Raw genomic sequence first — 24,307 nt, forward strand, 5'->3', positions numbered from 1 at the left:
CTGACGTGCCCTGGAAGTGTTCCCATCAGCTTCCTGGGAGGGAGGCTTCAGAGCTCCAAAGAACAAGGCTTGAACTTCAGACAAAGAAGGAAAACCCTGGACCTGAAATGGCCCCCATCAGCCCCGCTGTGAATTCCCTTTGGCTCCCCGCTAGCCCAGGCTTTGCCGCCGCAGCCGTGACCACTGGCTCCCTCTCCTCTCCCCTTTCACGTCTCCGCCAGAGCACAGCCTGCTGGCTGTTCCGTCCACTTGTCATGCAAGGGAAGGCCCCTGAGCCACTGCCTGGGCTGTGCCCTCTGCCTTTCCTCTTTTTCACCTTCTCCTTGGACCGGAGCCCACTCATCTAGGAGCTATCTCCCACACCTTCATCCGTGTTGTCATACGTCCCATCCAGCACCTGGGGATGGCCAGAAATGTGAGCCTTTGGAGGTACAGCAGTGAGTAATCTTAAAATGAAGGTTTGAAGCGCTTCCCAGACTCTGCCCTCCCCCAGCTCCCTGTAAACTACATCTGCCACGTGACCTCTGCCCTCCCGCAGCACCTAACGCGGAGATTTATACAGTCGGCACTCCGGGAGCATTTGCTGGATGAATAAATGAATGACAAATATCCCTTTCCTGCCTTCTGTTGTAGTGATTCTGCAGGAACTTCTCCACCCAAAGGTCTAGAACTACATGCCGTGTTCTGCTTTAGACACTGAGTTTCTATATGTTCTCAGGGTTTACTATTCTTACTGAGGTTTAATCACTAAGTCGTGTCTGACTCTTGTGATCCCATCGACTACTATAGCCCACCAGGCTCCTCTGTCCATGGAATTTTCCAGTCAAGAATACTGGAGTGGATTGCCATTTCCTTCTCCAGGGGATCTTCCCAATCCAGGGATCGAACGCGGGTCTCCTGCATTGCAGGCAGATTCTTTACCATCTGAGCTACCAGGGAAGCCCCATTATTCTTACTAATAATAACAAAATAGCTAACACTGTCTGGCTCATCCCATATGCCAAACAATGTGATCAGAGTGTGCATGACCTTCTCACAAGAATGCTATTGGTAGGAGCTATTATTAGCCTCACTTTGCAGCTAATAACTGAGGCTAACCCTTGGACAGCAAGAAGATCAAACTAGTCAATCCTAGAGGAAATCAATTCTGAATATTCATCGGAAGGACTGATGCTGAAGCTCCAATAATTTGGCCACCTGATGTGACAAGCCAACTGTTTGGAAAAGACCCTGATGCTGGGAAAGATTGAGGGCAGGAAGAGAAGGAGACAACAGAGAATGAGATGGTTGGATGGTGTCACTGACTCAATGGACAGAGTTTGAGCAAACTCTGGGAGATAGTGAAGGACAGGGAAGCCTGGCGTGCTGCAGCCCATGGGGTCGCAAAGAATTGGACACAACTTTGCATCTGAACAGCTGAGGCTAATAACTCAGAGAAGTTCAGGGATTTTCCCAAAGTCACATAGCTAGCCAGAGGTGGAGACAGAATTTCACCAGTGGGCTGACTCCGGAGCCCAGAGTTTTATGTTTACCAAGTAAATGAATTCTAGCCTCCCTGGTGGCTCAGACGGTAAAGTGTCTGCCTACAATGTGGGAGACCTAGGTTCAATCCCTGGGTCAGGAAGATCTCCTGGAGAAGGAAATGGCAACCCACTCCAGTGTTCTTGCCTGGAAAATCCCATGGACGGAGGAACCTGGTAGCCGACACTCTTCACGGGGTCGCAAAGAGTCAGACACGACTGAGTGACTTCACGTCTCACTTCAAGTAAGTGAATGACTCACAGTTCTTGATATTTTTGTAACTGAAGGAGTTAAGTCACATGAGAAGCAGCTCCGTTGGCCCTGTCTGTGCAAAGCAAGGAGTGCCTGATGCACACCGGAAGCAGCTGCTCACATAAGCACACCGCCACCACCCCTGGGCTCTCTCTTGTGCCATCTGTGCTGGGTTTGCCACCATGTCCCTTGCACTCACCTCTCAAGCAGATCACACGCTGGCCCCTGCATCGGAGCTTCCTGATATAGCCTCTTTGCTCAGCTGGACCTGTGGTTTCTGTGTCTGAAAATATGGATTTTTATTTTTATTTATTTTTTCTTTATGGATGTGGTTGTTTTTATTTGTTTCAGGGGTTTTGTTTGCTTGTTTTTCCTTTTTCCACACTGCGTGGTGTGCAGGATCTTAGTTTCCCAACCAGGGATTGAACCTGTGCCATCTGCGGTAGAAGCCCAAAGTCTTAACCGCTGGGTCTCCAGAGAAGTCCTGAATCCTTCTTAAATGCAACTGGTTTGAAGATTTTTGTGGGAGGAGAGGGGAGGGGAAACAACTAGTGAGGAATAAACCCCAGATTCCAAGATAAACCTAAGTCCATGGAGATATGCAGGCTCATAAAACGTTCTGGGGCATCGCAGCTTGGTGGGTGTGAATGCCTGTCAAATCTTGCAAGACATTCAGTCCTTCGTTCATCCTCAAAAGCTTAGGTGCTCATGCAACCAAGCAATGATGGGATTTGGATCATTGGTGACCATCCAGCGAGGGCAGGTGGCTTAGGCAATAGTGAGTTACAGATGGTTGTTGAGCAGGAGAGTGGCATGGTCTAAGCTCTGCTCCCTGAGGACCTGTCTCCCTGCCCAGTGGAGGATGGAACAGGGGGAGGGCAGCAGGGAGATGGCGTGGAGGTTAATGGCCGTGGACCAGGAGAGAAAGGGTAAAGGCTTGGATTTGGGAAGTGGGGCCCATGGAGGTGGCCGGTAGAAGGAAAGGGCAAGGTGGGAAGATGTTTCCTAATGGATGGGACCGAGCTCTAAGTGAAGGATTAAGAGTGAAATCCAAAAATCTGAATGTTTGGGAGACTCTCTGATTGGGAGGAATCCTGGAGAGGCCATTTCTAGGTAAATAATAACTATGTGTTAGTAGTTCAATCGTGTCCAACTCTTTGTGGCCCCATGGATTATAGCCCGCCAGGTTCCTCTGTCCGTGGAATTCTCCAGGCAAGCATACTGGAATGGTTAGCCAGTCCCTTCTCCAGGGGACCTTCCCGACCCAGGGCTTGAACCCTCGTCTCCTGCATTGCAAGTGGATTGTTTACCATCTGAGCCAGCAGGGAAGCCCAAATAATAACAGCAGTAGTTAGAATAGATATTACTGGAGTGTGACTCTGTGCCAGGCTCTGTACTAAATGCTTTATGTCTTCTATCATATGCAATACAAGACCCCTCTGAAGTAACGACTGTTCCGTTTCCATCCTGCACCTGGGGAAACTGAGGCATGGTTGACCCGACAGAGGTGTCACAGTGAGTAACTGGTAGAGTTGAGACTCGGCTCTAGGCAGCTGCCTGCAGAGCACCCCCATGTAACTCCTGCCGGCCGCTGCCTCTCAATCCACAGGCCGGTGGGAGGCCAGCTTCATTTCTGCAAAAGACGTGGATTTCCAAGCTGGAGAGCTGAGCAGAGAGGACCAGGACGAATGCTGCTGCTGCTGCTAAGTCGCCTCAGTCATGTCTGACTCTGTGCGACCCCATGTACAGCAGCCCACCAGGCTCCTCTGCCCACGGGATTCTCTAGGCAAGAGTATTGGAGTGGGTTGTCATTTCCTTCTCCACAGGATGAATGAGGATCACATTAAAACCAGTGTCAGTGCAGAAACATCACTGCAGGGAGGGGGCCGGGAGCCTGCCTGGGCTCCTCGCTCTGCCTGGTGGGGACATCGGCCCGGAATATTAATGAGAGGGCAGGGGAGGAAGGAAAAGGAAGGAGAGAAGAAAAATCGCTGCCCGTCATACCTGTCCTTTGGCGAGGCCGGCTAATTATCAAACCCTCGGCAATAAAATATTTCGTTTCGGTGTAATTGCAAAGTAATTATGTGGTATGGGTTGTGTATTAATCGTGTTGATTAATAACACTCAGGTAGTAATTAAACATCTGCTTCATAATCGAGTGTGGGCTGAAGCTTAACATGCATGCGTGCCCGGGCCACATACAAAGCTCCTTCGTCCCTGTGGGGGTGTGTGTGGGTGTGTGTGTGAGAGAGAGAGAAAGGTAGGGAGAGCCTGGCAGAGTTAAGCGACCCCTCCCCTCCTAACCATACAATAGGCTTTTGTGCCCCCTGCTCACTGGAACACGGGGAGGAACTGACCTGGGCCTGGGCTGTGCCAACCTGCAGCCACTCTCAGAACAGAACCCCAGGCCCCCCGTGTGTCTCTTTCGTGGCTGAGCTGCCTGGCTAGCAGGGTGGGCACAGGGACTCAAGGGTTCCATACATAGCAATGTGCTAGAGGGTCTTAGAACACCCTTTGCTATCAGTATTGGATGAGTTGGGCTTTGAGGGTCCTTTCTTGAGCAGATTACTTTTCCCCAGAGCTAGGAGAAAGTTCTTATTACAGGATCACCAGGACGAAGGCCCAGGTAACAGCCTTGCACACCCTGGATTTAATAATCTGATCCCAGACGATGCATAGACCAGAGAGGGGTGCTGACCCGTGTGCCCAGAGCCCGGGGTTCTAGCCTGGACCCTCCTACCCCGACCTGCTATGTGGTCTTGGGCAACTAGTTCTCCTTCTCTGTCCCTCTGGTTCCAGGCCTATAACACAAAGAACACTGAGCTTACATGTCTCCAGGGGCCTTTCCAGATCTGCCGTACTCGGATTCTAATTTGGTTTGTACTAATTAGGAATCAGAGACAATTTAAATTCAATACATATGATCCTTAGTGGGTAAACAGTTGGAAATAATTCCTTCCTTTATGACTTCTCAAAAGCTCACTCTTGAGCAATGAGAACCCAAGCTAAAATCAATAGCTTTTATTTTTAAGGCAGAGAAACTGCAGATTCCTTGAGCTGCTGGGCATTGCAGTTCATTCTTGTATTTAAAAATTTTATGTTTATGTTTATGGACTGCCATTAGGTAATATGGATCCGTTCTGAAGGTTGATTTTTTTCATTAACTTGACTCATTTTACTTATTAGTTCACATTTATAGCTTGGGTTTAATAAGCACACGGCACAAAAGTCATTTCTTTAGCAATATTTTAAAATCAAGACTCTTCTCTGAGTCATCCCACATTTATTTGCTCATAATTTGCTTCTCCTGTGATTGGAGGCCCAACACTGCCAATTCCAGCCACTCCTTTGACCTTGAACTGCAGTGTCTTCATTTGTAATAGGGGACGGTCACCACTAATTAATAAAAGCAATAAATGCTTACTTTTTAGAAAGCAAGCCTACAACAGTCACTTACTTTGTTCAGAATACCTCTCATAGATTCTCTGGTTGAATTCCACATCTCTCTATTTTTTTCAATTTAGAGGGGAGGCACCTGAGGCCCAGAGAGGTAAACTGACTTGCCTGAGAGAATGCATGGGGACAGCTCCAGAGCTGGGATGCAAACCCAACATGTCCTAATCCAACCATCATCTCCCTGCACACACCTGTGTCACCTCCCCACAACCCGCCGGTTTCAGTATCCCCTCACCTTCCCCTCGCCTCCATCAACCCTTCACCCACCTCCCTCCCCACCATCAGGCCCTGCCCTTCCTCCTCCCATCCTCTCACTGTCTGTGTCCACTTGCCTGGTCTCCTTGCTCTTTTCAATCTCCTAAAGCATGTTCCTGTTCATGACTTCAGTGGCTCCCCACTGCCTTTGAATAGAGTTCATCGTCCTTGGTCCTGCATTCAAGGACCTAAATCATCCAGCCCCTTCCTGTCTCATTTCTCATTCTACCTCTATGGACAGCCTTGCCTCTAGTCCTGAATACCCACTGCACACTTGAGCACCTCCCTGCCTTTGTTCACCCAGGTCCCTTTGTCCACCGTGCCCTCATCTCCATGCATTCAAATCTGCCTCCTCCTCCAGGAAGGCTTCCCTGGGGCCCAAGCAGGAAGGGGCCCCTCCTTCTTCTGAACTGAAAGCAAAGTGATGAGCCCCCTGAAGCCACTTGGAAGTATGGAGACCTGGGCATGGTGACTCTTCCCTGTAACAGGAGCTCTCTTTAAGGCAGAGTTCTTCACCATGATTCGCTCATGGGTACCTCACCTGGCACCCCCAGGGTCCCAGTACACAGCAGGTGCTCCATTAATGCTCACCATTAGTGCTCCTGTCCCTTGAGGTCTCCAGGAAATAGAACGCCTTGTGTCTTCTCGTTCAGGGCCAGCCCAGTGCAGACTTGGCGAGAGTTTGTCCCAGTTCTGTCCGCCTCCAGCAGCTCTGCTCCCCTCTGTTCCTGCATGCTCCCTTCTGTCTGCTCAGAGTCATTCCTTCTTGGTCAGTGACTTGAACGTGCAACCATGAAACCTCTCTCCACCCGTCGAAACTTCCCCATCTCGGGCCGCAGTTACTCAGCTTACTGCTGCATGAAGAGCCCGCTGGTTTCTGACAAGTGAAATCCCGCCGTGACCTTAACAGCGAATCATGGTGAAGAACAGTAGACACGAGGGACCGAGCACTACTCCGTACCCGAGCCTGAAGACCCTCTGCTTTATGGATGGGGAGACTGAGGCCCAGGAGAGGGGCAGGGGGCCTTAACATAAAGGCCTTGGCTGGATTCCCAGTCATTGCTCCCTCGGGAACTCTACTACTTCCTGGGTTGCCTGGGCCACCACAGACCTCTTTGTGGGCTCGGAAGGTTATGGTTTGCAAGCTCTGCCGTTAGGCGGTCATCTTAGCAGCTCAGGAGGGGGTCCCTTGCCCCGGGGCAATCACGTGGGCCCCCCGGGGCAATCACGTGGGCCCCAGGGGCAATCACGTGGGCCCCCAGGGGAAATCACGTGGGCCCCCAGGGGAAATCACGTGTGCAGCCGCGATCACACAGCCAGTGGCTGGTGGCTGGAGTCCAGCCTGCTGGTCCCCAGTGGGTGCACGGTGCCACTCACCTGCTGGCTTCCCCGCTCGCTGGCAGCAGCCCCAGGTGTCTACCAGGCTCTGTCTGCAGGACCTGTCCCCAGTTGGGGCAGGCAACCCCAGGGGCCATGGAGGAGAATGAGCAAGAAAGAGGCCAAGGGCAAGACATGCCACCCTCCTGGGCAGAAGTCAGGGGAGCATGGGATCCGGGGTAAGTGGTGCGGGCCAGGCCGCGTGGCAGGACCTGTGAGCACAGGCCCAACTCGTAGCCAGCAGAGCAAGGCTTCGGGGGCCACCGTGGGGTGGCCCGGGCCCTCTGCCTGCCCACTCCCCAGCCCCGTTGGCCACTTGGCCATGTCCTCTCCATTTGGCATTTCTGGACCCTGGCTTCGGGCAGCAACTTCATTCAGCAGTGACCCACCCAAATTTACAATGTCCACACGTTCACACATGCAACTCCCCACCTTGCATGTGTTATATGACACAAAGGCTCTGAATTTCTCTAGTGGTCCTTCTATTTTAAACAGTCTAGACAGCAGCTTCCCACAGCAGTCAAGAGCTTCTGCTCTTAAATCAGCTCTGAAGTTCAAATGCAATTGGTGCTGTGACTCTGTCCATTATTTAACCTCTCTGAGCCTCAGTTTCTCATCAATAAATTGGGAAAGCTAGCAATGTTAGGATTAAAGGGGAACATGTGTGGAAAGCGCTGACCACAGGACTCTTCCATCTCATTTTCCACCTCATGGGCAGCTTCGGCTCCAAGTCCTTCCCCCCTGCTGGGTCTCCCCATGCCTTCGCTCATGCCCTGCCCTCATACACACACACACACACACACACACACACCTGCCCTCGCCTCCAGATAAGGGCATTAGAGGAGGAGGAGCCTTGGGCTTCCACAGTGCTCCAAGATTTGAGACTCTGAACTTCCCCTGCAGAGGGCAAGAGTTTGATCCCTGGTCAAGGAATTAAGATTCTGCAAGTGTGCAGCACAGCCAAAACAAAAAGAGAGAGAGAAGGAAACTTACATTGGCATCTCTGCCTGTGAGTTGCTTGAGGTGGGGTGGGCGGTGGTGGTTAGAGCTGACCTGGAGAGATTGTTGGGACTGGTGGTGAGTCTGACACCCTCTTTCACAACTACAGAAGCTAAGAATCCCACGAAGGGGAGGATGTGCCTGAGTGCTCAGGGCAAGTTAGCTCCATGTTGGAGCTGGAACCCAGAACTCCTGCCTGTGGATCCAAGGGGTCCAATGCTGCCACCTCCTCCTGGGAGGGAGGACGCCCCCAGCCCCCCGCCACTGCCATGTTAATTGAGGGGATGGCCTACTTCTCTCATTAGGTTTTAGGGAGTGCAGGCTGGGATGGAAATGAGAGGGTGGAGGTTGAGTGTCCCGCCTATGAGCTTCATCATCAGTTAGGGGAGGAGGTGGAGGCCCAGAGAGGCCGAGACACATCCATCATCCAGATGGGGGTTGAAGCAGGGGCCACAGGCGGCCATGGTGAACCTGGAGAAAGCCACAGCTGCAGAGAGGCTGCCAGAACGGTCTCCACGGTCACCTCTTTCCTGCAGCCATTCATTTAGCTCTCCTTCATACCCTTATTGGGAAAAGCTGAGAACACCACCCCTCCTGGGGAATTCGCCCCCACCCTCCAGCCCGCCCCAGTTCTCATGTGCCGTCTGGTGACATTAGCTCACCAGCTTGCAGCGAGCTAATGACATTTGCATTTTGCTGGCTGGTGAAATGTGGGCTGGGGTGTGGGGAGCCAGTGGGTAGGTGGGGAGTTGCAGCCAGCAGGGAGAGGCAGGTACACTGGGCTCGGGCCCCACACTGGGCTGTGAAGGGGGAGACAGGGATGGACAGTGGGAGCTGAGATCATGAATCACCGGCAACATCGAGAGATTTTTTTGTCTAAAGACTTGCCAAGGGCGCAAGGCACCTCCCAAGTCCAATGCTCCGACTCTCACAGACCCTGCTCTGGGTCGCCTCCCTAGCTTTTTTGGGGTGATGGCTATGAGCCAGATGCTCTGCCGTGGCCCCACAGACTTAGGAGAGTCGTTTTCACTCCCTGCAATCCTTCAAGAGAGATGCTACTTGTTTTCTCGTTCTGCAGACTAGGAGGCTGATGCTCTGAGAGGATGCCTGCTTCCCGCAGGGTCTCTCACTCCTGGAAAGAGGTTGCCCCGACATGTGACGGAGGTCCATTTGCCTGCAAGCCCAAGCTCCCAGCCACCGTGAGCACTAGCTCCCATAGCTTGTCCAGGCTTGGACGCAGCCAGAGAACCACTCTCCATTCAGGCCTGTGAGCAGCATTCATCTGTCAGGCCGGGAGCAGAGCCCACGCTGCTCCAGCGGGTGCCCGTCTGACAACCACAAGGGAGGGCATGGCCCGGGAGAGGGCACCCAGCCATGGGTTAGGTGAAACCTGCAGTTTCGGCTTCACTCTCCCACCAACTTGCTCTGTGACTTTGGGCAAGTTGCTGCCCCTCTCTGGGTCGGTGGGGGGGGGGGTGTGTGGTCTCCTCATTGGCAAAACGAGGCCATTGGTCTGGCTGGATGGAGCATCCCAGGAGTGTATTTTCACACGAGGAAAAAAAACTCTCTCCACCAATGTGCGTGAACTCTCAGTTTCCTCCCACTCACTCAGACATATAAAATGATGTTTCACATCAAAGCAAATCAGGAGACATTCATCAAGCCTCCCGCTCTGCAAAGGGCGCCGTGCTAGACACAGTGGGCGTGACGCTTGCATATTTCCATTCAGGACGTATACACTCAGGCGTATGCATATCTTTGTGTCTTGGAATTGTTTGCAGGCAAGTTCAGCTGGGACCTAGAGGGTGACTCCCCAGTCCTGAGGCCCAGGCCCAGGCTTCCACCTGCCAGCCACCCTTCTCACTTTCTCCTCAGGGCCTGGAGTGCATTTTAAACAAACAGACCTTGGGCAGTATGAGCTGATGGGGTCCCCCACTAGCAGTCATGACTGGTTCTGCTTGTCTGTCATAGGTGGGCATCTCCTTGGCAGCCGGGGCTTGCAGGGACCAGAACTTCTGACACTGTCATCAAAGCAACGTGAACCCTTTGCATTTGAACTCCTAAAAACGTGGGCACAATCTTTTCCCAGACTTCTCAACTCCGGCTACCCAGGTGAGGGAGCTCAGGGTGTTCAGCAGCTTTTGCTGCTGCTAACAGCAGCCGTTGGAGGACACCCTAATCATTCTTTATCACTGTATCTTGTATTCCCTTCGTTAGCAGGAGAGCCCAGTGGTTAAGGCTTTAAAATCGAACAGAGTTGGGTTCCAATCCTGAATCACCAGTTACTAGCTGTGTGACCTTGGGCAGGTTTCTCAACCTTTCTGTGACTCTGCTTCCTCCTCAGTCAAATGAGAAAGCAAGAGCACCCCTCTCTTGGGTTTCTGGTGAAGATAAAATGAAGTAATATATGAAAAGCCCTTAGAACAGGACATGTAGTAAGCTTAGAACACAGAAAGCATTAGCTGTTACTAATAGCATCACTGCACTTGTGACAATCTGTAATTAACTCATTCTCATGTTGAGTCCTTGTCTGTCTCCTGCAATAGAATATGGACTCCAGAGGACAGGGTGGTTTGTCTGTCTCGTTCCTAGTTGAACCCCCAGATCCCAGCAGAGTAAGAAAGTGAAAGTGAAGTCGCTTAGTCATGTCCGACTCTTTGCGACCCCATGGACTGTAGCCTACCAGGCTCCTCCATCCATGGGATTTCCCAGGCAAGAGTACTGGATGGGTTGCCGTTTCCTTCTCCAGGGGGTCTTCTCAACCCAGGGATCGAACCCAGGTCTCCTGCACTTCGGGCGGACACTTTACCGCCTGAGCCGTCAGGGAAGCCGGCAGAGTAAACTGGCTGTTATTTGCTGAATGAATGACTGAGTGAGTGAAGCTGTTTTCCCTATATTATGCAGAATCCTCAGGATAATTCTTGAGGGTTCCTGCATTTATAAGGATAATCACTTGGTTGTATGTGATAAAAATGCAAACTAAAGTTCCTTAAGCAAGAGACAGGTTGATTTTTCTCTAAGGAAATTTCTAAGCTAAAGCGATCCTTTGACACAAAAACATTAGGGACCCGAGTTCCTTTTGTCCTGTGGTGGTATCCATCACTTGTCTACATGACCCACGAGGGCCCGTGACAGTCTCTCCATTCTGGTTGGCAAGAAGGAAGAGATCGGGAAACGAGACGGTGCCCCTTCCTTTAAGAGGGTGCGCGCATCACTTCCTCTCAGGTCCCATTGGCCACAATGGAGTCCTGTGGCACAATTAGCTGCAAGGGAGGCTGGGAGTTAGAGTCTTTATTCTGGGGGATTATCTGTCCAGTTATAATTCTATTAAAAAGAAAGGAGGGGGAACGGACTTTTGGACTCTGTGGGAGAGGGAGAGGGTGGGATGATTTGGGAGAATGGCATTGAAACATGTATACTATCATGTAAGAAATGAATCGCCAGTCTATGATCGATACAGGATACAGGATGCTTAGGGCTGGTGCACGGGGAAGATCCAGAGAGATGATATGGGGTGGGAGGTGGGAAGGGGGTTCAGGATTGGGAACTCATGTACACCCGTGGCAGTTTCATGTCAATATATGGCAAAACCAATATAGTATTGTAAAGCAAAATAGAGTAAAAAATAAAAATAAATAAAAAGAAAGGAGGGGCAATGGGTACTGAGGGACCCTCTGCCTTGCCAGATGATATGATCCCCCTTTTTTCACCCTCCATGCCTTCTTCCTCGCCCCCAGAAACCAGCGGTCCTTTTACTGCCTTCTTTGTGCCGTTTCCAGAACATCATGTAATGGAATCGTATAGTAGGTACCATTATCAGACTGGCTTCCTTCACTTTGCAATACGCATTCCTCCATGGCTTTTCATGACTTGATGACTCATTCATTTTTGTCACTAAATAATAGTCCACAGAAGGCACCACAATTTGTTTATCCATTCATCTGCTGAAAGAAATTTTGGTTATTACCAGTTTGGGGTGATTATGAATACAGCTACTATAAACATTCATGCGCAGGTTTTTGTGTGGACATAACTTTGCAATCAGTTGGGTGGATATGTAGGAGCATGCTTGCTGAATTATTTGGTAAGAGTATATCTAGCTGTTTAAGGAACTGCCAAGCTGTCTTCCAAAGTGGCTGTTTCCCTTTGCATGCCCACCAGCAACGAGTGAGAGTTCCTTTTGCGCCATCTCATCACCACCAGCTGGTGCTGTCAGTTTGTAGATTTTTGTCCTTCTGTCAGGCATGTAGTTCATGACCCCAGCTTAAAGTTGAGGATCCTGCGAGAGAGAGAGCAGCTTGCCCAAGATGATACAGCAGGTAAAAGATCGAGGAACTGTCCCCACCAACCGAGCCCAGTCGTACCCCACTGCCTCTGCCCCCAGTGGGTCTCTTTGAGGCATAGATCAAAGCCACGGGGTGACTCCTCCCACCTCGAGCTCAGGAGGGCCCTCATTCACTGTGCGGTATCTGTTTCTTGCAGCAGAACTGAAGTTCAGTGAACAGAACGAGGAGGGATGGGGCGGAGTGAATGGATCTGAGGCCAGGTTGGAGGGGTCTCATTAGATCACCCAAACGAGACCCCTAGGTGGGGCAGCGGACACAGTGGTGGGGTGGGGTGGGGTGATCAGCGAAGTATTAGTTTCTCAGTCGTGTCCGACTCCTTGCAGCTCCATGGACTAGAGCCCGCCCAGGCTCCTCTGTCCATGGAACTCTCCAGACAAGAATACTGGAGTGGGTTGCCATTTCCTTCCCCAGGGGACCTTCCCAACCCAGAGATTGAATCCGGGTGTCCTGCATTATCAGACAGATTCTTTACCATCTGAGCCACCAGGGATGCCAGGCAAAGCCTGAACTGAGGTCAGAGGCTGCATCATCTGGGAGCCAATGCTCATTTAAAACCTAATAAAGCAGGAAGATATGCAACGCATTCATTTTCGTTTGTTTGTTTTGTTTTCCAATATCGTGGCAATCTGGGGCCTGTTTTTTGGTGTCCAAGTTTCAAGAGATGCCCAGGTCTGTGCCTTCTGCTTCCTTCCTTGTGGGATTCAGCCCCTAGTAAGCACTCCCCACGTGGCATAGGGCAGCGGCCAGCAGCTCCAGGCTGACATCCTATTCATTGCAAACCCAATGAAAGGAGAGCTTCTATTTTCCAGGAGTGAACTAGAGCCCAGGTTGGAGGGATCTCACTAGATCAGCCAAACACAACCCTAGGTGGGGCCAGACAGCTGGGAACGCTCGGGTACGGGTAAGCCCCACAGGCTACTGGCCTGTGCATGGTCCTTGGGTCTGAGGGGAAGGCTAGAGCTGCTGCCCAGGTCAGAAGAACCAGTGACGGGCCAGAAGTGAAGGTTGGCTGCAGGGAATAAGGAAAGTCCCAGAGTCAAAGCTTATTGGCTGGTCTTGGGTCATATGACCACCTCTGACCAATCACTGAAGGAGAGAATGTGCTCATTGACCAGACTAGGTCAGTGTTGAGTGGTCTGTGTTTGGAGGTGTGTGTGTGTGTATTGTGAGTGGAAGGATTCAGCCTGAAAGTGTGAGAGGGCTGGTACCCCAAAGGGGAAACCCAGGTGCTATTTTCAGAAAAAGTAGGAAGGGATGCTGAGCAGATACAGCAACAGGTACTCCCTGCTGGTGCTGTGGCAGGGGGTGGGGGCTGGTTTGTCATAAACCGACTCTTCCCGTGGCTTACAGCACCCAGGTAGCTTCTCTCTGACAAATGCATTCGGTTTCAATGGATCTGGTATCTGAAAGCCTCACACACACACACACACACACACACACACACACACACACTCTGCAGGTGGCGCTTCAGTTTCCGAAAGCATAGTCCAGAAAGCAAACACGTCCTAAATTGAGTCCTTGTGTTCCCTAGTAACCACCACACTATTTCAGCTACCACTTGAAAGTGAAAGTCACTCAGTCCTATTCAACTCTGCGACACCATGAACTACATATAGTCCATGGAATTCTCCAGGCCAGAATACTGGAGTGGGTAGCCTTTCCCTTCTCCAGGGCATCTTCCCAACCCAGGGATAGAACCCAGATCTCCCGCATTCCAGGTGGATTCTTGACCAGCTGAGTCACAACAGCTACCACTTACCTGGAGGCTTTGGGTTGCCCTTCCCTTGCTGGGAGGGACTTTGGCTTTCTTTTCGCCACCCCCACTCCCTCATCGCTGGGGGAAGTTTCTTGAGCCACTTTAGCATTTGTGTGTGTGCATGCTAAGTCACTTCTGTCGTGTCTGACTCTGTGTGACCCTATGAACTGTAGCCCACCAGGCTCCTGTGTCCATGGGATTCTCCAGCCAGAATATTGGACTGGGTTGCCGTGCCCTCCTCCAAGGGATCTTCCCAACCCAGGGATCAAACCCGTATCTCCTGCATTGCAGGCAGATTCTTTATGGCTGAGCCACCAGGAAGCCCACTTTAGCATTTATTTACCCTAAATGGCCTCCCAGAAGACCTGGCCTATGGCAGCCCTCCCCTCAACCACCTCCTCCCTGGGGCCTCTCAGAGGGATGGGAGAGGAGAGGAGGAGGTCACTGGTTGAGCTGGAGGGGCCCCAGGAGTCCCTGGGTTTGCAGGTCAGCCTCATAGCCCCAGCTGACGTCCACCGTGGAAGCTCTGTTATGCATTTATGGTACGGTGTATGATTTCATTTGAAAAAAGATTGCTCTGCAGAAAAAAGATGGAAAACCACAGTGTTTGATGCTGCCTCCCAGACAACTGTGGCCAAGTGCTTTTTAAGATCTGCCCTTCTTTGATTTCGGTCAACCACAAACCTCCTGGCCCTGTACCCGTGTCTCTCTCTCTCTCTCTCCATCTCTTTCCCCTGTGAATTCTGCAGCTCTGACTCACCGCACAGACCGACTCAGCGTTCAGCACCACCCTGCCTTATATGGGATACTCACTGCTCTTGGGTCAATATGTATTAATTCATTTCTACAGCCGTTCTCTTTTGAGCTCCTACTGGGTTCCAGACACTGTTTATTTGCTGGGGATTAGGAGTGGGCAAAGTCAAAAGGTCCCTGCCCTCAAGGATCCCTTCCATCTCCTCTGTGAGATCCACTGAGGGCAGGATCTTTCCTCTGGGTTTTTTGCCCCCAACCCCTCATACAGTGTCTCATTCAATGCCAAACTGTAGTGGGACTTGGCGGATGTTTGTCACAATTATCTTCCACTTTATTTTTTAAAGCCCCCACTTATGACTGATGCTGCACTGGAATGATTTGGTCCTCACCCTCTAGGACTGAGAGTTTAAGATGAAGCTGGCGATGGGCCCTGAAGAGGAAGGAAGGTTAGAGAACTGTATGCAAACACGGCCAGGGGTGTGCCTGAGTCAAGAGTAGGCCAACCTCTCCACTCCCAGCCAGCGCTGGGGGCCCTGCTCCGAGCCACCTGCTAATAAGGGAGATAGACATGAAAGTAAGTCCTGTCATTTGAGGTGGAGAATGGGAGGGTTTGGAGCAGAAATATGAAGGAAGGCTAGGCGGTTCAAAGACGAGTTCAGGCAGACTCTGCTGGGTGGTGATAGCAGTGGGAAATCAGGGGAAAGCAGTGTATTTGATCTGGGCTTTGAAAACTGGGTAGGACATGGGACAGGCGAAGACGTCGGGGGGAGGGCTTTCTAGGAGAAAGAACAGTGAGAGCTGAAGCCTGCAGGCAGGAGCTCTGCAGCTGGGAAGACTGTACCAAGCAGGAAGTGAGGTGAGGGCAGTCAGCTTCTTCTGCGCAGTCCTCCAGGCCTGGCCACGCAAGGCCGCCTTAAACCACAGGCTGGGTTTGGAGCTGAGTGGCTCTTCTATTTTCTCCTTTTCCCTTCCATGTCCAGGAGAGGGAGTTTTGGAGGGGCCCTTTAGAAGAGACAGTGCTGCACACTGACCAAGAATAATTAATCTTCCCATCACAAGGTTCTTTGCAGAACTTCGGAACCATGATCAGGGACAGCAAGCAGCCGGCCTAGTGGCTGCTGAAGGTAGGGGCGCTCTCAAGTTCTTGGCCCAGCTGTGCTACTGAGGACCTCAGCCTCGCTGCTGTAGTTTTGCTTTGTAACATGAGGGGTGAGACCCCTTCCAGCTTTAAGCTTGTATTCTGAGTCAGAATAATATTCTGGCTGCAGACCCCAACTCTGCTACTGGTACAGGCTTGGCCCTCTGAGCCTCAGTTTGCTCATCTACAAATTGGGGCTAATAATACTCTGTGTCTCACAGGACTGATGTGAAGATGCAATGAAATAGCTAAGTGAGATAATGTGCTTGATGGCACACCTGCCGGAGCTCAGTACTCGTGATGTAGCACTGATGCTATTGGCGTTAACATTATTTATATTTTCAGTTGTACAACTCTGTGGGAGGAATCCTCAACAGACTCTTTGTCTAGGTGCCTGAAAGGCAGCCTATGTCCATGTTCCCAAAAACTGGGTGGTGGGGTCAACGGTCACACCTCTCCCATCTCCAAACGGGGACATAGCTGCCTTCCTCAAAATCACAGTCATTCATTCATCCATCAAACATGCCGTGTTCCGGGGTCTCTGAGAGGCGCATGGGATCCTGTTGATCTTGTTGAATGGGGCACCCACGCTGCCTGCTCTCAGCAGCTCAGACTGTGCTTGGGGCAGTCTCTGCCCTCCAGCTGGCCCCGTCGATACCACTGGCCAGAGGAGCTCATGGCAGCATAAATGCACTCAAGTCTGCAGGTTGGAACCCGGGGAGAAATCCCATCCTGCCTCCTGCAGTTCCTGGAGCTTTACATGACTGATGGATGAAATGCCACGGAATCCGCCACATCTAGCTGGTCTGGTGTATGCATGGACTGGATTGCCAAGACCAAGCTTGGCATTAGGCACAGGAAGGCATTTGGGAGAGAAAGGCCGGCAGCGGGCCTGGGTTACAGGGCTGTGTTCTCCTCTCACTGCCTGTAATGCTTGTTTGGGTCCCAGATTGCAGGGTTCGGGGTCCTTCTGGAGGACACAAAGCTGGCAAGTTGGAGGGTGCTAAGGGCTCCTGTCTGCCTTGTGCTCACCCGATCCTCTGCTGGTAGCTGAAGGCATCTCACGCTTTCTGGTCCCCAGCATCTAGCACAGAGCCAGCCAGGCACGCCAGGCTTCAGTCAGGGGTTGGGGAGTGGTTGGACGGATGGGTGGATCACAGTGGATTCACACACACTTTCCTCGCCTCGGCCCAAATTTCCAAGGTGATTTGGTGATACCAGGTCCTGGCTTTGCTTTTCTTTGACAATTTGATTTGGGTTCCTGTGCAAAACCAGTGGTTTTCAAGTAGCAGAGTAAACACGAAACACAAAACAAATGGCTTTGGGGGCTTGCCAGTTTTTCAGCTTCAGTTGCAGGAGGCAGCGTGGTGTGTACCCTGATCTAAGGACGAAACCTGAGATCTGTCAGACCTTACATCTGTCTGTCAGACACGAGACAGTTCAGACCCCTGCTCCAAGGGAGGGTAATCTGGGGCATGTTATTTAGCCTGAATCAAATTCTGTTTCTCATCTAGAAAATGATAATATTAATAGCTTCCAACTTATAGTGCTGTGATGAGCATTAGATTAAATAATGGGTGTTACAAAGTGGAGTAGCGCTCTGGGCTCGTGGTAGATGCTCAAGAGAGGATGATGATGTAAGCTTCATCCTTAAGCTATTGTGGCATAGACTTCTCCCTTCTGAACACATTTTTGCAGAGTGCTTTGCATTGTTAAGACAAAAATTATTTTTGAAGGTTATTGCTTTAGAAGTAATACATGCTCCTTAAAAACTCAAGTGAAAAGATTTGAATATAAAAGCCAGTACCCCCCACCCACTGTCTGCCACCTTCCAGCTCTTTCCCTCCCCTTCCCCAGCAATATTCTCTTAGAATGCGGAGCTTCCCAAGCCTGGGAATTTTCTCCTTTTTTTCTGCCTCAAGGGCAGATAGACAGTCAGAAGGGGACAGTGGACAGTTGGCCATTGCATCAAATGGCCATCGGGGCCCAAAGTGCTGCGGTCAGTGCCAGTGGTCCTGTTGGAGCCAGGGCAGCCTGCGTGTCCTTGGCTCCAGTTTTCTCTGAGCCTTGAGGGTCTCCAGTGTTGTGTCCTGGAGTCCTGGGGCGGTAGCCTGAGGGGTCACATTCCTACCAAGCTTGAGGTGGGAGGCTCGTAGACACAAGTCTGGCCGTGTGGCCAGGCCCTCTTTTGTCACCGTGCCCCAGGGCTCGGTCCAGCCCACGCTTCCATGTTCCTAGCAAGACACTTGCTCGTTCCTGTCCACCTTCTGACAGTCTGCTCTCCCCTGTGTGTGTTCTCTGCTGCCTTCCAGAGGATTCTGATGCAAGATCAAGTTTGAGAACAATAGGCTGGCAGCCAAGCTCTAATACACTGTGGTGCGGTCACACTTAGAGGGGGTGAAGGAGCCCATGCTGGGGAAGGGGCAGGTCCTGGGGAAGGCTTGGATTATGAATGACTTAAAGGTGGACAAAGACATCTGTGTGTGACTTAGGGGAGGGGAGTGGATTCCTGGCAGAAGGATCAGCCCTTGCAAAGTCCCTGGGGCGTGATAGAGGCCCAGCATTCAAGGAGCTACGAGGGGTGCTGCTGGGTGTGGGGGAGGGGAGGGCACTATCAATAGGCGTCTTGTGCTCTGAGTTCGGGCTTTTCCCCAGGAGAGCCTGGGAGCCAAGGAAGGGTTTATGCAGAGGAAGGATGGTGAGGAAGACGGATGGTTGCCTGGGGCTCCTGGATCACAGCAGGGGGCAGGCTGTCTTCTGGAGGGCAAGGCTGAGCCTGCAGCGGATGAAGAGAAGGAGCCAGTGTGGGGCTGGGCAGCCCTGAGTCGTGCAGGAGCCCGGCTCCATTGCTAGAACATTCTCTCAGGAGAGTACGAGAGCCCGGGTAACCATCTCTGTCCCTGTCTGACTTAGGACATTGAAAGGCTGCTGTAACTGTCTTGGACTGCGATTAGTCTGTGCGTTCATGCCTCCCATCCCGTCTCCAGTCACTGTTTCTGGGGTGAAAGTGAAAGTGAAAGGCGCTCAGTTTCGTCCGACTCTTTGCGGCCCCATGGGCTATACAGTCCATGGAATTCTCCAGGCCAGAATACTGGAGTGGGTAGCCTCTCCTTTCTCCAAGGGATCTTCCCAACCCAGGGATCAAACCCAGGTCTCCCACATTGCAGGCAGATTCTTCACCAGCTGAGCCACAAGGGAAGCCCAAGAATACTGGAGCGGGTAGCCTATCCCTTCTCCAGGGGATCTTTCCGACCCAGGAATCGAACCTACGTTGCAGGTGGATTCCTTAACAACTGAGCAGAAAAGACTGCAGTGCCTTCTGTACATCTGGGATCTAGGTCCAGAGGGAGGCACCAAGAGAGGGAAGAGCAAACGGAGATCCCCTCTGAGGGTGGAGCAGGGTAGAGGCTGAGGAGGCTGGAGGGCCCTGAAATGGATGACGGTGTGTGTCTGGAGGGCCCCTGGCCTTCCCAACCTCAGTGCTGGCTTGGGGAGCCCCCTGAAGAGGAGGAGGCAGAGAAAGCCCCCAGCCCAGCCCCCTCCTCTGAGGCCCAGCCTCCCTCGCTGTCTTCCAGGGCTAGGCTGGCACTTGAAAGAGAGCCAGGGCCTCTCCCAGGCCTGGGGCTCCTGACTGGGAAGGGGCCTCTGCTGAGCTCATCCCGTGTTGAGTCCAGAGCTGGGAGGATGCTGAGTCCTCAGGGAGGCCAGATCCGAGTGCCCCTGTAGGGTAGAGGTGGGGCAGCTATGAAGCAGGTCTCTGGCTAGAGGGCCAGACAGGGCCCTTTTGCCCCGCTGGGCAGCAGCCTTGGGATGGTAGCTCCTGCTCTTTCTGCCCTCACTCCCAGGGCTAGTTTAGGATGAAGTGCTGTTGCCTGGAGCCCGGTGACGCTCGCCCCAGTCCAGCCAGTGTATTCGAGTATCGTGTTAGCCCCAAACAGCAATCAGCAGTGGAGTGTGGCAGGAGCTCAGAGGAGCTATGGTTCCAGCTGAGGACGTACCAGCCAGGCCCTGCCCTCTACATCCCCTCCCCCTCCCTCAGGGGTTCAGAAATGGCCCAGGCTTTTCTACTTTCCTCTCAGTCCAGTTTTATCTCTCAAGGAAACTGACCAGCACGGATTTGTGGACTCGCAAGCTAAGTGGAGTAGGAGGGCTTCCAAGGTCATCTGTTTTGACTTCTTGAGGTTAAGCCTCTGCTTACATACCTCTAGTGATGGGGAGCTCACTAATAACCAAGAATCTGCCTTCATTCAGATTGCTTTGAAAGTTATTCTCCTGCTGGACAAAGATCTTGGGTTCAGATCTTGCTTCTGCCACTTCCTGTGCAGTCTCAGGCAAGTGACGTAGCTTCCATCGCTCTGGTTTTCTTTTATGTTAAATGGGTCTGATAAATATTGCTGCGTAGTTGCTCAGTCGTGTCCAACTCTTTTGCAACCCCATGGACTGTAGCCCACCAGGCTCCTCTGTCCAGGGGATTTCCCAGACAAGAATACTGGAGTGGGTTGCCATTTCCTCCTCCAGGGGATCTTCCCTACCCGGAGATTGAGCCTGTGTCTCCTGAATTGGCAGGCAGATTCTTTACCACTGAGCCACCTGGGAAGCCAAGGTTTGATAAATACTGACTTCTCACTTATATTTAAACTAGACAGCTTTACAACCATAAGCAAGTCAGATCTGTCCACAGTGCATAGGTCTGGTGCCCAGATAAGACTTCGCTGTGGGTCTGCAGGTCCCCAGCCAGTCACATCACCAGGGTGAATGCCCACCCTCCCCAGCATATAGTAGGTGCTCAGCAGATAACGGGTTGCGTCTTCTCCTCCCTCAAGTGGACTCAGCAGTGCCTTAAGACAAGACCAGGCCAAGTCCTTGGCTTTTATCCTAACTCAGAGACCCAGAACCACAAGATGCTCTGAGCTGCCACACAGCACTGGTCTCTGAAGTCTTCCGGGAGGCCAGTCTCCTACAGAACTCTGGATTCCTCAACCTTCTGCAGAGCCACCTCCTCACATCGCCTGAGGGTCTCTGCAGGCTTTTAATGAGGTTGGCCAGTGGGTCTGTTCCATTTCCTCACATTTTACACAGCAAAAGATAACAAGGAAGTACTCAAGGGAAGCCGCAGGTGGAGGAGACGGGAGGTGACCTCAGGGCTCCTGACCTCTGACCTCAACCTGCTACCACCATGCTTCCTGGGGGCTGTGGACATCACCGTCCACCACACCGCTGGTTCCCCTGGAATCCTGTGTTATTGGTGACTGTTTTGGTTTTGTTTTTAACAGCTTTATAGAGCCAAAATTTATGCACCATAAAATCCTCTCACGTTAAGGGTATGATTCAATGATTTGTAGTAAATTTATGAAGTTCTGTAGCCATCACTACAATCTAATTTTAGAATATTTCCATCACCCTCCAAAAGAAACCTGGTTCCTATTTTCTGTCAGTCCCTGTTCCCGCCCCCTGCCCCAGGCAACAACCAATCTACCCTCTGTCTCTGTAAATTTTGCCTTTTCTGGACATTTTTTATAAAGGGAATCATGCATTGTGTGGACTCCTGTTTTTCATAGCCTGGTGGAGGTGGGTGGAGACCATGTCCACTCTTTCCATAGCCGGCCAAGGCCAAGTCGTAAGTGTGATTTTAGAGAGTTGTAAGAACTCATAAGGACACTGCTGAGTACAGTCTTTATTTCAGTGCAAACAAGAAGTCCTCCGACCCCGATCCTACACTCAGACTCTGACATCTGCTTGAATACACCCAGTGCCAGACAGCTTAATACCTCCGCCACCTTACTGCCTTCCCAGAGACTGAAGGAAATTTGCATATCCTGATCACAGGCCTAGTGCCAGTGGCCCATACACCATATTGTATAGCCAGATATTATTGATATCTTTCATCTTTGGTTTCATCCTCTGAGATGAAATCATTTTACAACTGAGGAAATAGTAGTTCAGAGGGATTGAGGCACTCCCCCAAAGGCAGGAAGTGGCAGATACCAGGATTTAAACCCTAGGCCTCTCTGACTTCACAGAGATGGGAGATGCGTATCACTGTATCAAGATGAACTGTGTCTCCCTATAACTGTCTCATGTCATTTCTAGTTTTGCCCGTTAGACTCATGCGTGCGGGCGTGCTAAGCCGCTTCAGTTGTATCTGATTCTTGGCAACCCCATGGACTGTAGCCTGCCAGGCTATTTTGTCCATGAGAGTCTTCAGGCAAGAATACTGGAGTGGGTTGCCATGCCCTCCTTGAGGAAGCTTTCTTGACCCAGAGATTGAAGCCAAGTCTCTTTCATCTCCTGCATTGGGAGGCAGGTTCTTTACCACTAGCGCCACCTATGAAGGCCCAGTAGGACCCTCCCATGCCACCAACCTGGACATGAGGAGGTCAGAGGGAGAAGGAGTTAAGGAAGACTTCTTGGAGGAGGTGATATCTGAGTTGGGACTTGGAAAATGAGCAAGAATTAACAGGCAGAGCTGGTCAGGAAGTTTTTTTTCCAGGGACTCTTAAAACTGCTGTCCCTTCTAATATTTCACAGCTGCTTGAGGCTGGAGAGAACTATTGAAAATATCTACTCTTGCTGTTCATATTGTATGAAAATATCTTCTTGCTGTTTATTCTTCCCCAAACATCACTAGTAAATAGAGGTCCAACAGCAGTGCTTGAATACCTTCAGGGACAGGGAGCTTACCACCCGACCTGGGAACCTTTTCCACTGTAGAACTGCTCTGGCTCTAGGCCAGGCTGAAGACGATTCCCTGTAGCCACAGCCAGCTTGTAGTCATACAGGATGCGGTCAGCCCCTCTCCCTACCACCAGCCTTCAGATGCTGGACATAGCAGGCAGGTCTTGGAAACAGCCTGAAAGTCTTGGCCGAAATGTGCCCCGTTCCTCCACCCATGCTCCTTGATATAGACTATCCATGCTGCTCGGGCCTAGCCACCTACTTCTGGAATGCCCAGCCCCTGCCCTTGAACTTGGAGGCAGGTTCAGGTAGAGTGTGGACTTGGTAGCCAATGCCTGGTTCACAGCCCAGCTTTGCCACTCACCAGGTATGACCTTGGGGCAAGCCCCTTAAGTTCACCAAGCCTCACTGTCCATGCATCAAATGAGATTAAGAATAACGTTACATTACATTAGTCAGCTAGAGCGGCCATAACAGAATAGAACAGTCTGGGGGCTTAAACAGAAGACATTTGTTTTCTCACAGTCCCAGAGGGTCAAGAAGTCCAAGATCAAGATGGCAGAAAGTTCGATTTATGCTGAGGCCTCCCCTCCTGGCTTATAGACTGTGCCCTCACGTGGCCTTTTGCTCTGTGTGTGCCCAGAAAGAGAGAGAGAGTTCTCTGGGGTCTCTTCCCTTCTTATGGAGACACTAATTCTGTTGGATGAGGGCCCCACCCTTATGACCTCATTTAACCTTAATCACCTCCCTGAGGGCTATATCTCTAAATAGAGTCACACTGGGGGAATTAAGACTGCAACATATGAGTTTGAAAGAACACAATTTAGTCCATAACAAGCACCAACCTCAGAGGGTTGCTATGAGATCAATTGGGCAAATGTGTGTAAAGCGTTAAGAGCAGTACCTGGCATGTGTTAAGGGATATGTTTGTGGACACTACTATTGATGCTGTTAGCATTAAACACAGGGAATGGGAGAATCTGCTATTCTTGCTGCGAGTCTAGACCCCGTGAAAACCTAATAAGTAGACACAATAATAATAGATATCTATGTTCAGCCATAAAAAGAAGGAAATCTCAACATTGAAACAACGTGGATGAACCTTGAAGGCATTATGCTAAGAGAAATAAGTCAGAAAGACAAATACTGTGCAATCTCACTGATATGGGGAATCTAGTGTAGCTGAACGCCTGGAACTAGAGATCAGATTGGTAGTGGTGGTTCGGGAAAATGAGGAGGTGTTGGTTAAAGGATACAAACTTCCTGTAAGATTATTGAACTCAACAGATGTAATGAGCAACATGGTGACTATAGGTAGCCATACTCTATTGTATACTTGGAAGTTTTTAAGAGAGTAAATCTTAAATGTTATCACCATGTGCTGTGTGTGCTATGCTTAGTCACTCAGTCGTGTCTGACTCTTTGCGACTCTGTGGACTATAGCTTGCCAGGCTCCTCTGTCGATGGGAATTCTCCAGGCAAGAATACTGGAGTGGGTGGTTATCACCATAAAAAAGGTTTAAAAGAGGAAAAAAAGCAGCATCTATTTATATCATGCTTCTATACCAGGCTCCATCGAAGTGTTTTATAGAGCGGATATAAACTTCATGTCAGCCTTGTGAGATAGATATTCTTAGTATCCCAATTGTGCAGTGGAGACGGAGCCACAGAGAGGTGAAGTGACTGGCCCCAGGTCACACAGCCATCAAGTGCCCAGTAGGTGAATAGAATTGATGTCATTATTTATTGGAATAGTATTTATTAAGCTTCCAGGGTGGC

At 51.0% G+C, this 24,307-nt stretch overlaps 1 protein-coding gene across 14 annotated transcripts in view; it reads left to right on the forward strand.

The window, feature by feature from the left end:
• TSPAN18 (tetraspanin 18) overlaps positions 1 to 24,307 on the forward strand; it is a 204,475-nt gene that overhangs the window by 124,982 nt on the left and 55,186 nt on the right. For 3 of the 14 annotated variants that reach the window (XM_042233392.2, XM_027979646.3, XM_042233393.2), the window contains exon 3: positions 9,832 to 9,972. The exons of the other annotated variants lie outside the window; for them this stretch is intronic. The gene's annotated coding sequence lies outside the window, so the exon portion shown is untranslated. The remainder of the gene's footprint in view (positions 1 to 9,831; positions 9,973 to 24,307) is intronic. 14 annotated transcript variants of the gene reach the window in all.

Source organism: Ovis aries, chromosome 15 (genome assembly GCF_016772045.2).
Source record: "Ovis aries strain OAR_USU_Benz2616 breed Rambouillet chromosome 15, ARS-UI_Ramb_v3.0, whole genome shotgun sequence".
Taxonomy (NCBI): Eukaryota; Metazoa; Chordata; class Mammalia; order Artiodactyla; family Bovidae; genus Ovis; species Ovis aries.